This window comes from Carcharodon carcharias, chromosome 9 (genome assembly GCF_017639515.1).
Source record: "Carcharodon carcharias isolate sCarCar2 chromosome 9, sCarCar2.pri, whole genome shotgun sequence".
Classification (NCBI taxonomy): domain Eukaryota; kingdom Metazoa; phylum Chordata; class Chondrichthyes; order Lamniformes; family Lamnidae; genus Carcharodon; species Carcharodon carcharias.
The window spans coordinates 134826169-134839311 of record NC_054475.1 but is presented as its reverse complement, the minus strand read 5'-3'; the positions used below and the strand labels follow the sequence as shown (position 1 = coordinate 134839311).

General features: G+C 47.1%; 1 protein-coding gene across 1 annotated transcript in view; it reads right to left on the bottom strand.

The window, feature by feature from the left end:
- arhgef9a (Cdc42 guanine nucleotide exchange factor (GEF) 9a) overlaps window positions 1-13143 on the bottom strand; it is a 222333-nt gene that overhangs the window by 602 nt on the left and 208588 nt on the right. The window lies entirely within an intron of this gene.

Sequence of the window (13143 nt, the reverse complement as noted above, 5' to 3'; positions counted from 1 at the left end):
AAACAAGATTTTTCTCATGTTGCTTTTGGTTCTTTTGCCAATCACGTTAAAGTGTCCTCTGGTTGTCAACCCTTCTGCCACTGGGAACACTCTGTTTAGATTCCTTGGCCTGACTTTTAGGGTCATCAGGCAAGTTCGATCTGCGGGACCGGAAGCGGATGTGAAATGTGTAGTTCTGTCGAAGGGTCATGAGGACTCGAAACGTCAACTCTTTTCTTCTCCGCCGATGCTGCCAGACCTGCTGAGTTTTTCCAGGTAATTCTGTTTTTGTTGTGAAATCTGTGTTTGGCTCCCAACAGTGATTACACACTGTTGGCCAATCAACTGCTGTAACTTCTGCAGTGATGTCCTGGAGCTGAGATGACTGACCTCCTACAACCACAACCACCTTCCTTTGTGCTAGGTATGACTCCAACCAGGGGAGAGTTTCCCCCCTGAATCCCATTGATACTAGTTTTGTCAGGGCTCCCCGGGCCACACTTGGACAAATGCTGCCTTGATGTCAAGGGCAGCCACTTCACAGGTTTGAACAATGAAGGGGCCTATCTGCAGAAAGCCTCTGCAAAGATTTAACCCTCCTAGAATTATCCAAATGAACAAAATTATTCCAGAAATGAACCATAATCCACACACTCCCAACTCACTTCAATGTTCCTAACTCCTCACCTCTCCATTCTTTCTGGGCTTAGAATGATTAAAAAAAAATGAAGCCTGCCTGCCCGATTGGCCTGTGCGCCAAGCATAAAAGCACATAGGCCACTCACAATCGGGGTGTATTGGACTTTTAATGGTCTTAATTGGTCCTTTAATTGCTGGCGGGCACACTTCCAACATCCACACACGCCCACCAACCGAAATATCTCGAGTTGGTGCAATGATGTCAGGAGGTCATCCCGATGTCATCATGTGCCATTTCGTGATGCATCTTTCCTGCTTCATAACCAAATGGCAATCGTAAAATTTAGGCCCTCATTGTTTTGAACATCTGTATCAAATCTCCTTTCAACCTACTCTTCTCTAAGGAGAATTACCCCAGCTTCTCCAATCTATTCAGGTAACTGAAGTTCCTCATCCCTGGAACCATTCTCGTAAACCTTTTCTGCATTGGCTCTAAAGCTTTCTCATCTATCCAAAAGTATGGTGTCTAGGATTGTAGACAGTACTCCAATTGAGGCCAAACCATTGTTTTATGAAGTTTCACTAAAAGCAACAACTTATATTTATATAGTGACCTTAACTTGATAACACATCCTGATGTGCTTTACAGGGAAATTACAAAACAAAATATGACACTGAGTCACATAAGAAGATATTAGGTAAAATGGCCAAAAGCTTGGTCAAGAGGACAAAAGCAAGGGAGCAAGGATCAATAATCCTGATCTGGAATTCCTCTAGATGCTTACGCTTTCTGTAGACGTGTTTGTCCTGGATCACATTGGTGTTCAGAAGACTCCACATTTCAGAGCTGCAACATAACACCTCTCCTGCCATTGTTTTTTTTAATGTTAATTAGCTATTTTCATTTAATTACTTTCTTAATTAACTTGAAATAATTCCTAAGTATGCTATAATTTACTGTTTATCAAAAGCTAATAACACCTACAACTAAAAGTTACATGTTACTTAATTACACAGGTAACCTATGGACTGAACACATGGAAAACTGCAATTTAGTCCATTAGTTGTAAATTCTAAAATCATGATAAAATGTGACAAGAGAGCATATTCTTTCTTCCTGGAAAAAGGTTTTATTCAGGGAGAAAGAAGAACCATGCAGCATCACAACCAATGGTGCAGTGATGCATTTCATCGTGGTTTAGAGCTCATATTTTCAAAGAAAATAAGCTGTATATTTTCAAAGAAAAGCAGCTTCTTGTGAAGGTAGAGCCCATTAACAAGAGGCTTGTTAGTAAGTGAATAATTCGGATCAAAAATGTACATGCATTCGCCAAGAAAAATAATTTGGGACTTTCTATATATAGCTTACATATGCTTTCAATTACTAAGAAAGGTTCCTTGCTGTAAAAATCCTGCTGGCAGCATGGAGCCCACACAGCTGCCTCTACTCTGTCACTCTAACTCTGATCTATCTTTTGCAGGTTAATTATGCAACAGGATCACTTGCTGGAAGGCACCTTCACTCAGGTTATGGCCTATTCACACAAAGATCTTCAACGGATAAGCTGTACATCACATTCGTTGGCAAAGAAGGCCATGAAGTTTCTCCATGGGCTGAATTTTCCTCCCATCGGGGGGGAAGTTGATGGGTGGGTGCGTGTGGGTGCGCTTCCAATCGGCACCCCTGATCGGAGGCACGGCACCATTTTACGTGGGTGGGCCAATTAAGGCCCACCCAGCGTGACGTCCGCACGGAAGTGCTATGTGTTCCTTATGCAGGCGGGGGGGATTCCTAAAATCAAGGGTGCCCTTTTTTGCGCATGCACACGAAAGAGCGCATTCATCTCCCTGAGGCTAAGTGCAGCCTCACGGAGATCGGCTGTACAATAATAAATATTAAAAATAGAAAAATAAAATTTCCCTTACATGTCCCCTCATGTGACATGAGTTGGGACAGGTTCATAATTTCCAAAAAACTTTATTACAATTTTTAAAACCCTACATGAAACCTCATTCTGCCTATAGATGAGGTTTCATGTTTTTTCTAGTTCTAACCTTAAGGTTGGACGGGCAGGTCCACTAGTTACTTTAATTGCTCTGTCAGTGGCCTTAATTGGCCATTGAAAGGTCGGTGGGTGTGCAGCTGATTTTGCTGCGCCCCTACCTTCCTGAAAATTTAAATGGGGCGTGGTGATGGGAGTTCCGCCCAACGTCACCGCAGGTCATTTTATGCGTCGGCGAGTGGGCCCCGCCCTGCTTGCCAACGGTAAGATCCAGCCCCATGAGTTTGATGTTGATTGGATATTGTTCAGTTCCCCCTTGCATTATATCAACAAAGCTGACAGATTCTCTCATTTACCATTATTTAGGGAAAGCGAGTCGGCTGTCAAAATAACCTTTATAGAAAAGCTAACATTAATCCTTAAAGCCCTATTGCAAAATGTTCCTAAGACTAATTAGATTTCTAATAAATGTATGCGTTTTAGGTATTTATTTTAATTCTTTTATTGTATTTATTTTATTGAAAAGTTTTAGCTTCTTTGTTTATATATATTTATTTTTCAAAAATGTATTTTAAATAATAAACCCTACTACTCCCAATCAGCTTTGCTACTGCTATTACAAAAACTTTATTATGAAGAAAATCTTTCAGCTACCAATAAATTGTACTAGCATTTCAAATATTTCAACACTTTGCACTTCTCTGTGTTAAATTTAAGCACCAAAGGTTCTCCCAGTCCACTAGTCTTTGTGCCTTGAAGTCTATTTCTATCCTCCTCATTATTCAAAATATTTCCAAGTTTTGTGTCACCTGCAAATTTTGAAATTGTGCCCCCTATGCCCAAGTCTAGGTCTTTAATATTAATCAAGAAAAGCAGTGGTCCTAGTAGCGACCATTGGGGAATCCAAACATATATCTTCTGAGAAGGACTAAGAAACAACTGTTCACCACTACTCCCTATTTCCTGTCACTCAGCCACCTTTGTATCCATGCTGCCACTGTCCCTTTTAGTCTATGGGCTCTCAATACTCCAGGGCCAATCAGAAGGCAATTTGGATGCTGCTGAAGCATGTTGGGGCCCATGTGAGCGTCGCAACATGGAGGTGTCCTCGCTGGCCTGCTCAGCAGTGTAGAAACAAACAAAATCTAGGCTGACAAGTCCATAGGAATGCAGGGAACACCGCTCTGAAGCATCCGGCGCAGTCAAGATTGTGGGCTTTAATTCTCAAAGCCCCATCCAGGGGACATGGAGACTCTACCCCCAATGACCCTCCAGCCTGCCACAGAGAGCCTATCTCCATTGAGTTGGTGACGGCAAAATCACCCCTAATTGGAATCTTTAACAAGGGTAATTGGCTCTTCAGCTGAACCAATTCCCAGTCTGCCCTTGGGAAAGCTCCCTGGTGGCAGGAATGCTGTGGGGAACTGTCCCAACATGGACTCCCCATTGTTCTGGCTCCACAGCCTCTCAGCTCACCATCATGAGGCCAGGAAAATTCATTTCATCAACTATAAAAACAGCCAGCCATTCTAATACCTCCTGTTCATCAATTTTTAGCCCATCCAGTATCTCAATTACCTACCCTTTCACTATGACTTTGGCAGCATCTTCTTCCTTGCTAAAGACAGAAACCTGTTTTCATAGTAGGAATGTATCTCATGAGTACAGACTGTTCTGTCCTCTTTCCATGTGCTGCTGTCACTTACATCATGGTCTACATCACTCATTATCATAATTATTTTACTAACCCATTACACTAACACCTCCCCCCAAGTACTCTATCAACTTCTTAACAATGCTGTCAAACTATGTTTTATACCAGGCTTGTCCAATCTTTTCGCATGGGGTGGGGTCACACTTCCATTTTTTTCTCACTCAAGGATGAGCAAAGATAAAGTTTGACAACATTAAATATGAAGAAAATAAACAACTTGCTGAGAAGAAATGAAGCAAAGAATTGATAATTTTTAGAAAGGACTAATTCATAAAGATGACCATTGGAGCATGCGAGGGTTAGGGTGTGTGTCCAGCTAACTCCTAGTCTCAGGGTGCTCACTCACTCACCTTCACCCACTGTGTGAGTGGGTGTGAGTATGCGTTGATGTGTGGGCTAAGGGCGAGTGAGAACCCTGAGACTGGGAGTGAGTCAGACACACATTCACACACATTCTCTCACTGTCACACACGCACTCTCTCTCCCTCACACACATACACTCTCTCTCACGCACTCTCTCACACACATTCCCTCATACACATGACCTCTCACACACATTCCCTCTCTCACACACATTCTCTCTCTCACACACATTCTCTCTCTCACACACATTCTCTCTCACACACACATTCTCTCTCACACTCTCTCTCTCTCACACTCTCTCTCTCTCACACTCTCATGCACATTCTCTCTCACACACACTCTCACACTTTCTCTCTCACGCACTCTCTCATACACATTCCCTCTCACACACACTCTCTCTCACACTCTCTCTCTCACACACTCATACACATTCTCTCTCTCACACACTCTCATACACATTCTCTCTCACACACACTCTCTCTCACACGTTCTCTCTCACGCACTCTCTCATACACATTCTCTCTCTCACACTCACACACATTCCCTCTCACACAGTCTCTCTCTCAAACACATTCCCTCTCACACTCTCTCTCTCATACACATTCTCTCTCACATTCTCTCTCTCTCACACACTCTCTCATACACATTCCCTCTCACACACTCACTCTCTCACACTCTCTCTCTCTCACACTCTCTCTCTCTCACACTCTCTCTCTCTCACACTCTCTCTCTCTCACACTCTCTCTCTCACACTCTCTCTCTCTCACACTCTCTCTCTCTCACACTCTCTCTCTCTCACACTCTCTCTCTCTCACACTCTCTCTCTCTCACACTCTCTCTCTCTCACACTCTCTCTCTCTCACACTCTCTCTCTCTCACACTCTCATAGACATTCTCTCTCACACACACTCTCTCTCTCTCCCTCACACACACACTCTCATAATCTCTGTCACATACAATCTCTTGCACACACATACACTGGGTAGAATTTAACCCCGGCAGGATTTTACTGTCCAGCTGAAGTCAATGGGCTTTTGAACGGCTCGCCGCATTTTAGGGTCCAGTCCCTGTCGCAACGAGGCAGTAATATTCTGCCCACTCTCTCTCTCTGTCTCTCTCTTTCACACATACTTTCTCTCTCACACACACACACACTCACACACGTTCACTCACACTGTCTCTCACACACGTTCACTCACACTGTCTCTCACACACGTTCACTCACACTCTCTCACACACATGTTCACACACACTCTCTCACACACATGTTCACACACACTCTCTCACGCACACACATTCTCTCTCGCTCTTTCTCCCTTGCTCGCTTTCTCTCTTTCTCTCACACACGCACACATTCTCTCACACACTCTCTCTCACACACTCTCCCTCACACACATTCTCATACACTCTCACACTCTATCACACACACACACTCTATCACACGCACACTCTCTCTCTCATGTGCACACTCTCTCACACACACACTCTTTCTCTCACATGCACTCTCCCTCTCACACACACACACTTTCTCTCACACGCACTCTCCCTTTCATACGCACTCTCTCTCTCGCGCACTTTCTCTCTCACGCACTCTCTCTCTCTGGTTGGTGCTTAGAAACACCCAAGGTCTATAGACGCCACCTGCCATTCCTGCTGATGGCTGAGAACCAGTGTCACCAACGGCTGCGCATGTCTAGGGCCCTGGTGGCTTACATCTGCCACTTACTCCCTTACTAGGGAGGTGGTGACATAGTGGTTGACAGGGCAGCCATGCAGCGCACTCATCTCCGGCTATCCGAGGGGTGACCAGCACTCTCTGGGAAGCATTAAGGGGCGGTCACACGGGACCAGGAAAGGTGCTAAGTACAGCCATTTAAAGGAGCAGGGGCCCAGGGTAATGCCCTGGGGCCTGGGTTCAAATACCACTGTGGTGGGATTTCAATAAAAGTCTGATGATGACCACAAAACTATTGCCGACTGTCGTAAAAACCCATCTGGTTCACTAACGTCCTTTAGGGAAGGAAATCTGTTGTCTTTACCTGGTCTGGCCTACATGTGACTCCAGACCCACAGCAATGTGGTTGACCCTTACATGCCCTTCAAACAAGGGTAATTAGGGATGGGCAATAAATGCTGGCCTAGCCAGTGATGCTCACATCCAATGAATGAATAAAAAAAATTTTGGTGCCAAGGGCACATGGAGGGCATCCACTGCCAGTGGCTGTGAAAGTGACCGCGGTGCTCAATTTCTATCCAATGGCTCCTTTCAGGGCTCCACAGGTGCCCTCTGTGGGATCTCCCAATCCGCCACCCACAAATGCATCCATGAGGTCACAGATGCCACCTTCTACATCGCACACAACTTTGTGCATTTTGCCCTTGACCGGGACAGCCAGGGTGCAAGGGCCATTGGATTTGCCCTGATCTTGGGTTCCCAAAGTGCAGAGTGCGATTGACTGCACTCATGTGGCGCTCAGGTCTCCATCGCTACACTCAGTGGACTTCATCAACTGCAAGGGCTTCCACTCATTGAACGTGCAGCTGGTGTGCGACCACCAGAAACGCATCCTGCAGGTATGTGCGTGGTTTCCAGGGATTGTGCACGATGCCTACATCCTGAGTCACTCACAGATCCATAAGACCATAAGACATAGGAGCAGAAATTAGGTCATTTGGCTCATCGAGTCTGCTCTGCCATTTATTCATGGCTGATAAGTTTCTCAACCACATTCTCCCGCCTTCTCCCCATAACCTTTGATCCCCTTACCAATCAAGAACCTATCTATCTCGGTCTTAAATACACTCAATGACCTGGCCTCCATAGCCTTCTGTGGTAATGAATTCCACAGATTCACCACTCTGTGGCTAAAGAAGTTTCTCCTCATCTCTGTTCTAAAAGGTCTTCTCTTTACTCTTAGGTTGTGCCCTCAGGTCCTAGTCTCTCCTACTAATGGAAACATCTTCCCCATGTCCACTCTATCCAGGCCTCTCAGTATTCTGTAAGTTTCCATCAGATTCCCCCTCATCCTTCTAAACTCCATCGAGTATAGACCCAGAGTCCTCAAACGTTCCTCATATGTTAAGCCTTTCATTCCTGGGATCGTTCTCGTGAACCTCCTTTGGATCTCTCCAGGGCTAACACATCCTTCCTGAGATATGGGCCCCAAAATTGCTCACAATATTCTAAATGTGGTCTGACCAGAGCCTTTTAAAACTTCAGCAGCACATCCCTGCTTTTATATTCTAGTCCTCTCAAAATAAATGCCAACATTGCATTTGCCTTCCTAACATTCCAACTCAACCTGCAAGTTAACCTTAAAAGAATCCTGGACTAGGACTTCCAAGTCTCTTTGCACTCCAGATTTCTGAATTTTCTCCCCATTTAGAAAATAGTCTATGCCTCTATTCTTCCTACCAAAGTGCATGACCTCACACTTCCCCACGTTGTATTCCATCTGCCACTTCTTTGCCCATTCTCCTAACCTGTCCAAATCCTTCTGTAGCCTCCCCACCTCTTCAATACTACCTGTCCCTCCTCCTATCTTTGTATCATCTGCAGTCTTCCAGGCTCCACAGAGGCTGCAGGCTTGGCTCCTTGGGGACAAGGGCTACCGCAGAGGCTTTGGCTGATGACACCTGTGCAGTGACCTCAGACTGCAGCAGAGCGGAACTATAATGAGGTTCATGCAGCAGCTCGCAACTTGGTGGAGCAGACCATCGGGATGCTGAAGGTGTTGTTCCAGTCCCTGGACTGGTCTGGTAGAGCCCTGCAATACAGTCCGCAGAGGGTGTCACACATTGTCATTGTCTGCTGCACACTTTACAACCTGGCGCTTCAACAATGAGACGAGCTGGCTGAGGGGGAAACGGAGGAGCTGGAGGTGTCCTTGGATGAGGAGGATGCCAATGGGGATAAGGATCGGGGGGTCCTCGGTGGTGACAATGATGGGGATGAGGCTTTTGCATTGGCTAGATGAGGCTGGCACGCTTGGGAGGCTCTCATGGTTGCCAGATTTGTGGAGGATGATAACGTCATGCAATTAGGTTTTCCCATAGATCCTCACATTGTAGTTGTGAATGTTTGACTCCAGTCTGGCTCATGGCAGCAGCAATACCCTCTGAGAGAATGCTCCTGTCATGGAGATGCTGTGAAGGCCCTAATAGTCGCTCAATCGCAGGAGGGTGATGACAACATGTAGTGCGGACACTTCATAGATCTTCACATGGCCTCTGAGAATGTCTGATTCCTGTCAGGACCATCTCAGTGAGTCACAGCCATGAAAGGTTAGACACATCTGATGCTGTGTCTGCCTTCAGCACCTCAGCCCTTCAGGAGCTGGTGCACAGCATCAGTTGTCTCAGTTGCTGCTGTGATGGGGGCCAGCCCCACCTTAAAGGTGCTGAGAGTACACAGAGAGTATGAGAGAACTCTGTGGCACTTGCCCATTATACCTTGGCAGCAATGACCAGCACTGCCAAGGTGCAGGCACCGGTAATGTTTCCAGCGAGTGTGAAGTTGGACCATCACTTTGATCTGAAGGTTTCACAGAGCACAGGGAAGAGGCCCTGGACTGAGGCACCTGCTTTTTATCTTGTGCAGAAAGGTTTCACACCTGAGTGACAAGAACACTGTTCTTCAGAAAAAGGAGCCACAGGCAGGGAGACATTCTTAGGAGTTTATTGGCAATAGTGAGCAGTGTGTACAAGTGATCAACACCCATGCCCAGGCTGTGCAACTACTTTTACTTAACTTCCCTAACCCTGCTGCTACGTGTTGGTGCTCCCCGGACATCCATAGCAGAGTGGAGGTAGCCTGCTGACTGTGGTGCCCTGTTTGTGATGTCTTTGGCAGGCATCCTCTAGATGGCCAAGACTTGGGGGGTCCCTGCCTGCTTTTGGGGTCCTGCTGTGTGGCAGTGGCACCCTCCTCGGCCTGTGAAGCTGGAGCTGCGGAGATCACAGGAAGAGGGGATTCGAATGTGCCAGTCACTCCCAGAGTCGCCTGTGTGGATGGCCCCAGAGCTGATCCTCCTCCCTATGGGTGCCCAGGGGCTCCTGGTTGACTCTGTGAGCGGAGGGGAGTGAGATCGAGCTGCCCAGCACCCCTCTCGCATACACATTGTTGGAGGCCAACTTTGGCATCAATCATGGAGTTAAGCCCATGCAGCAGTGTAGGAGTGACATCCTGCCAGTGTCAACCTCGGTGCATTGGCATGCCAGTGCTATCACCTCAGCCTGAAGACAGACAAATTCCTCCATCGTGCCTTGCAATCTGGGGAGTGCAGTGGACATCCCTCCCTGATGTTCCCGAGCTTGCCTTTGCAGCTCCAGCAACTGTGACATGACTGAGTCCAGAGGCTCCCCGTCTGACTCGGACTTAGCAACGTCTGGGTCCAGCAGTCCTCCGAATGCCAGGGACCTGGGAAGTCCCCGCCTCTGCCTGCTGTGGATCAGAATGTGCCATGTGCTCATCAGATTGTGATCCCGAGGCTGCTTTAAAGCTAGGTCCCACTGAGGTGTTTGCCTACTCTGGTGGAGGGTGTGAGTGAGCGCTGTGACGGGTCTTCAGGGAGGGTGCCTTCAGATTCCTCTTCAGAGGTTTCTTCGGAGTTTGATTGGAGGCCCTAGGTCATGGACTCTGTTGGCTGTTTGGCAGATATGCCTGTGAAAGCAAGTGGAGATAATTAGTGCCTGGCAGTGGTCTCTGAAACAGGACACATCACTCACAGTGTGGTTATCTGATGGATGTTGCACTGCTGGATCCTCACTTGGTAGAGCAGCGCTGACCTCACCGTCAGCACAGAACCAGTTCTGGTCATCGCCGGGCAGCTAGATGGCTGTTTTCGAATTCTTTCAGGACTTTAATGTCCAATATTCCTCCACCTGTTTGCGACCTTTCCCTCCTGTTGTGAGCCAGCTTGTCCTGCCTGGATAGAGATGGGGAGGCCATCTGGCCTGCCGGGCCAGGTGATAAGTTTGCCTGGCCTGTGTGGGGGGTGAGCGGTCCCATGGATGGGATGAGGACAATTCAGGTGTGTGTGAGAGTGAATGGTGATGTCCCTTGCACTGGCAGTGAGTGAGGGCCCTGTGGACGTGTGACGGGTTTGTGAGTGTGTGAATTGGGAGTGATGAAAAGAGTGACTTACCCTGGCGGAACAGAGGAGATCATTCATCCTTTTGCGCTTGGTAGCTGTCCTCCTCTGCAGGGCATTCGCACTGACCACTGAAGCCACCACCTCCCAAGCCAGGTTGGTGACTTTACTGCCCATTCTGCGGCAAGAGCAGGGTAGAGCACATTCCAGCCGACCTTCACGGCATCCAGCCATCACTCGAGGGATCTGCCGTTGAAGCGGGGGGGCTGCAGTCTTTTTTCCTTTGCTGGCCATGTCTCCCGAGCAGCAGTGGTGAGCTGGTGATGATGAGCGCTTTGCTGGCGGCTGCCTTTTAAAGTTGGCTGCCGGTGAATCGCAGTGGCGGGGTGATGGCGAGCGGGCGAATGAGAGCCTGCCCACCATGGAAACGGCATGTTTTGCGGAAGTGATAAATAATGAGGCAGCCTCGGGACGATACAGCCTGAAAACCCACCATTTTAGTCAGCAGGTAGGACTCCATTTACCCGCCTGCTACCGCACTTAGTGAAAATCTGGGAAAATTTCGGCCAGAGATAGAAAAAGAGTGAAGCTTGATCAGGAATCACGGGGAGACAGGGACAGAGAGAGAGAGACAAACAGGAAGAGAGAGTGAGCTTGATCAGGACTCTCAGGGAGACAGAGACAGAGAGAGAGAGAGAGAGACAAACAGGGAGAGAGAGTGAAGTTTGATCAGGAATCACAGGGAGACAGAGACAGTGAGAGAGAGACAAATAGAGAGGGAGAGAGTGAGCTTGATCAGGAGTCACAGGGAGACAGAGAGAGAATGAGCCTGTGGGAGTCAGTGGGATGCAGAATGAGAGAGACAGAGAGAGACTGATCAGGAATCAGTGGGAGACAGAGAGAGAGAGAGAGGCACACAGACAGAGAGAGAGAGAGAGCTTGATCAGAAGTCACAGGGAGACAGAGAGAGAATGAGCCTGTGGGAGTCAGTGGCAGGCAGAAAGAGAAGGACAGAGAGAGAGCTTGGTCAGGAATCAGTGAGGGACAGAGAGAGAATGAGCCTCGGGGGAGTCAGTGGGTGTCAGAGAGAACACTGGGAGAGCAAATCAATTAATAAACTCAAGGAGAGAACAATAGGGCAGCAGGTGGGTGATTGGTTGTCTGGAGAGCCCAGATATGAGGAGCATGTGTTGAAGGTGTTTCCCTGGCACAGGAGAACGGAATGAGTATGAGCATCAGGGAGCAGGGTAAAAAAAATTGCAAATATCATCAGCACAATTAAGAGAGAGTTTGTTTTTTCAAGTCTTTTATAAGGCTTTTGTTTATTTCTATGAAATTTATTTAGTCCAATGAATAGAGGAAATGCAGGGATCTGCAGTCCTATGGAGTGCACATTCTCTTCCATGTATTCCAGGAAACCTCTCATGTCTTGGACAACCATATGTACAGGAAGTGTCAGCAGTTAGAGGAGCTCGAACTCTGGGTTTCGGAGCTTGAGTAGCAGCTGGTATCACTGCAGTACAACTGTAATGCTGAAAGCTAGAAGAATAGCACCTTTCTGAATGTGGTCACCCCGCAGCAAGCAAAGAAGGGACTAGTGACCACCAGACAGTCCTGGCAGGTAGTGGAGAAGTCCACTGAGTGGATTTTGCTCTCCAAACAATATTAATACCGATGATTGGTTCAATTGGTCTTAATTACTATAGAAGGAAGCTAAACCAGCCAGTGACTCATCAGAGGGTCTATAAAAGAGACAGGCTTCTCAAACTGCATAATCTTTATGGGGTGCGTAAGAAGACAGGCGACTAAGCCTGAGTGAGATGGAGACCAACTGAATAGCGAATTAGGTTCATGTGGGAATTCAGTGCATAGGAGATAGGGTGTGGTGTGCATAAGAATTGTTCTAAGTTAATTCAGGAAGTAAGTAAATTAAGCTAACTAAACAACATAAGACAGCCCATAGAGCATTGGGAGTTTGGAGAGAGACAGAGGTCCCATAAAGCAGCAGAGAGAGAGAGCTGGGAGTTTGCAGGTAAAAATCTAAAAGTGATTTCACAGGAGTCCTATAAGTTGATTGGTTGGTAAGTATAGGCCTTTCCTGACTCAGCACAGAGGAGATGATTGATGAGTGACAGGTGAGTTATTATATTATGCCCGACTGTAGTAAACACATTATATAAAATTTATGGTATATCAGTGTTGCTCAGGCACGTGGAATGTGTATCCTGCAGGATATAGGAAGTCATGCCTTTATGCAGGCCACAAAGTGCCCTCAATGACCGCATCTGCAGGAAGTATCGCCAACTGCAGAAACTTAAGCTCTAAGTTGCGGAACTTGAGCGACGGCTAGAGT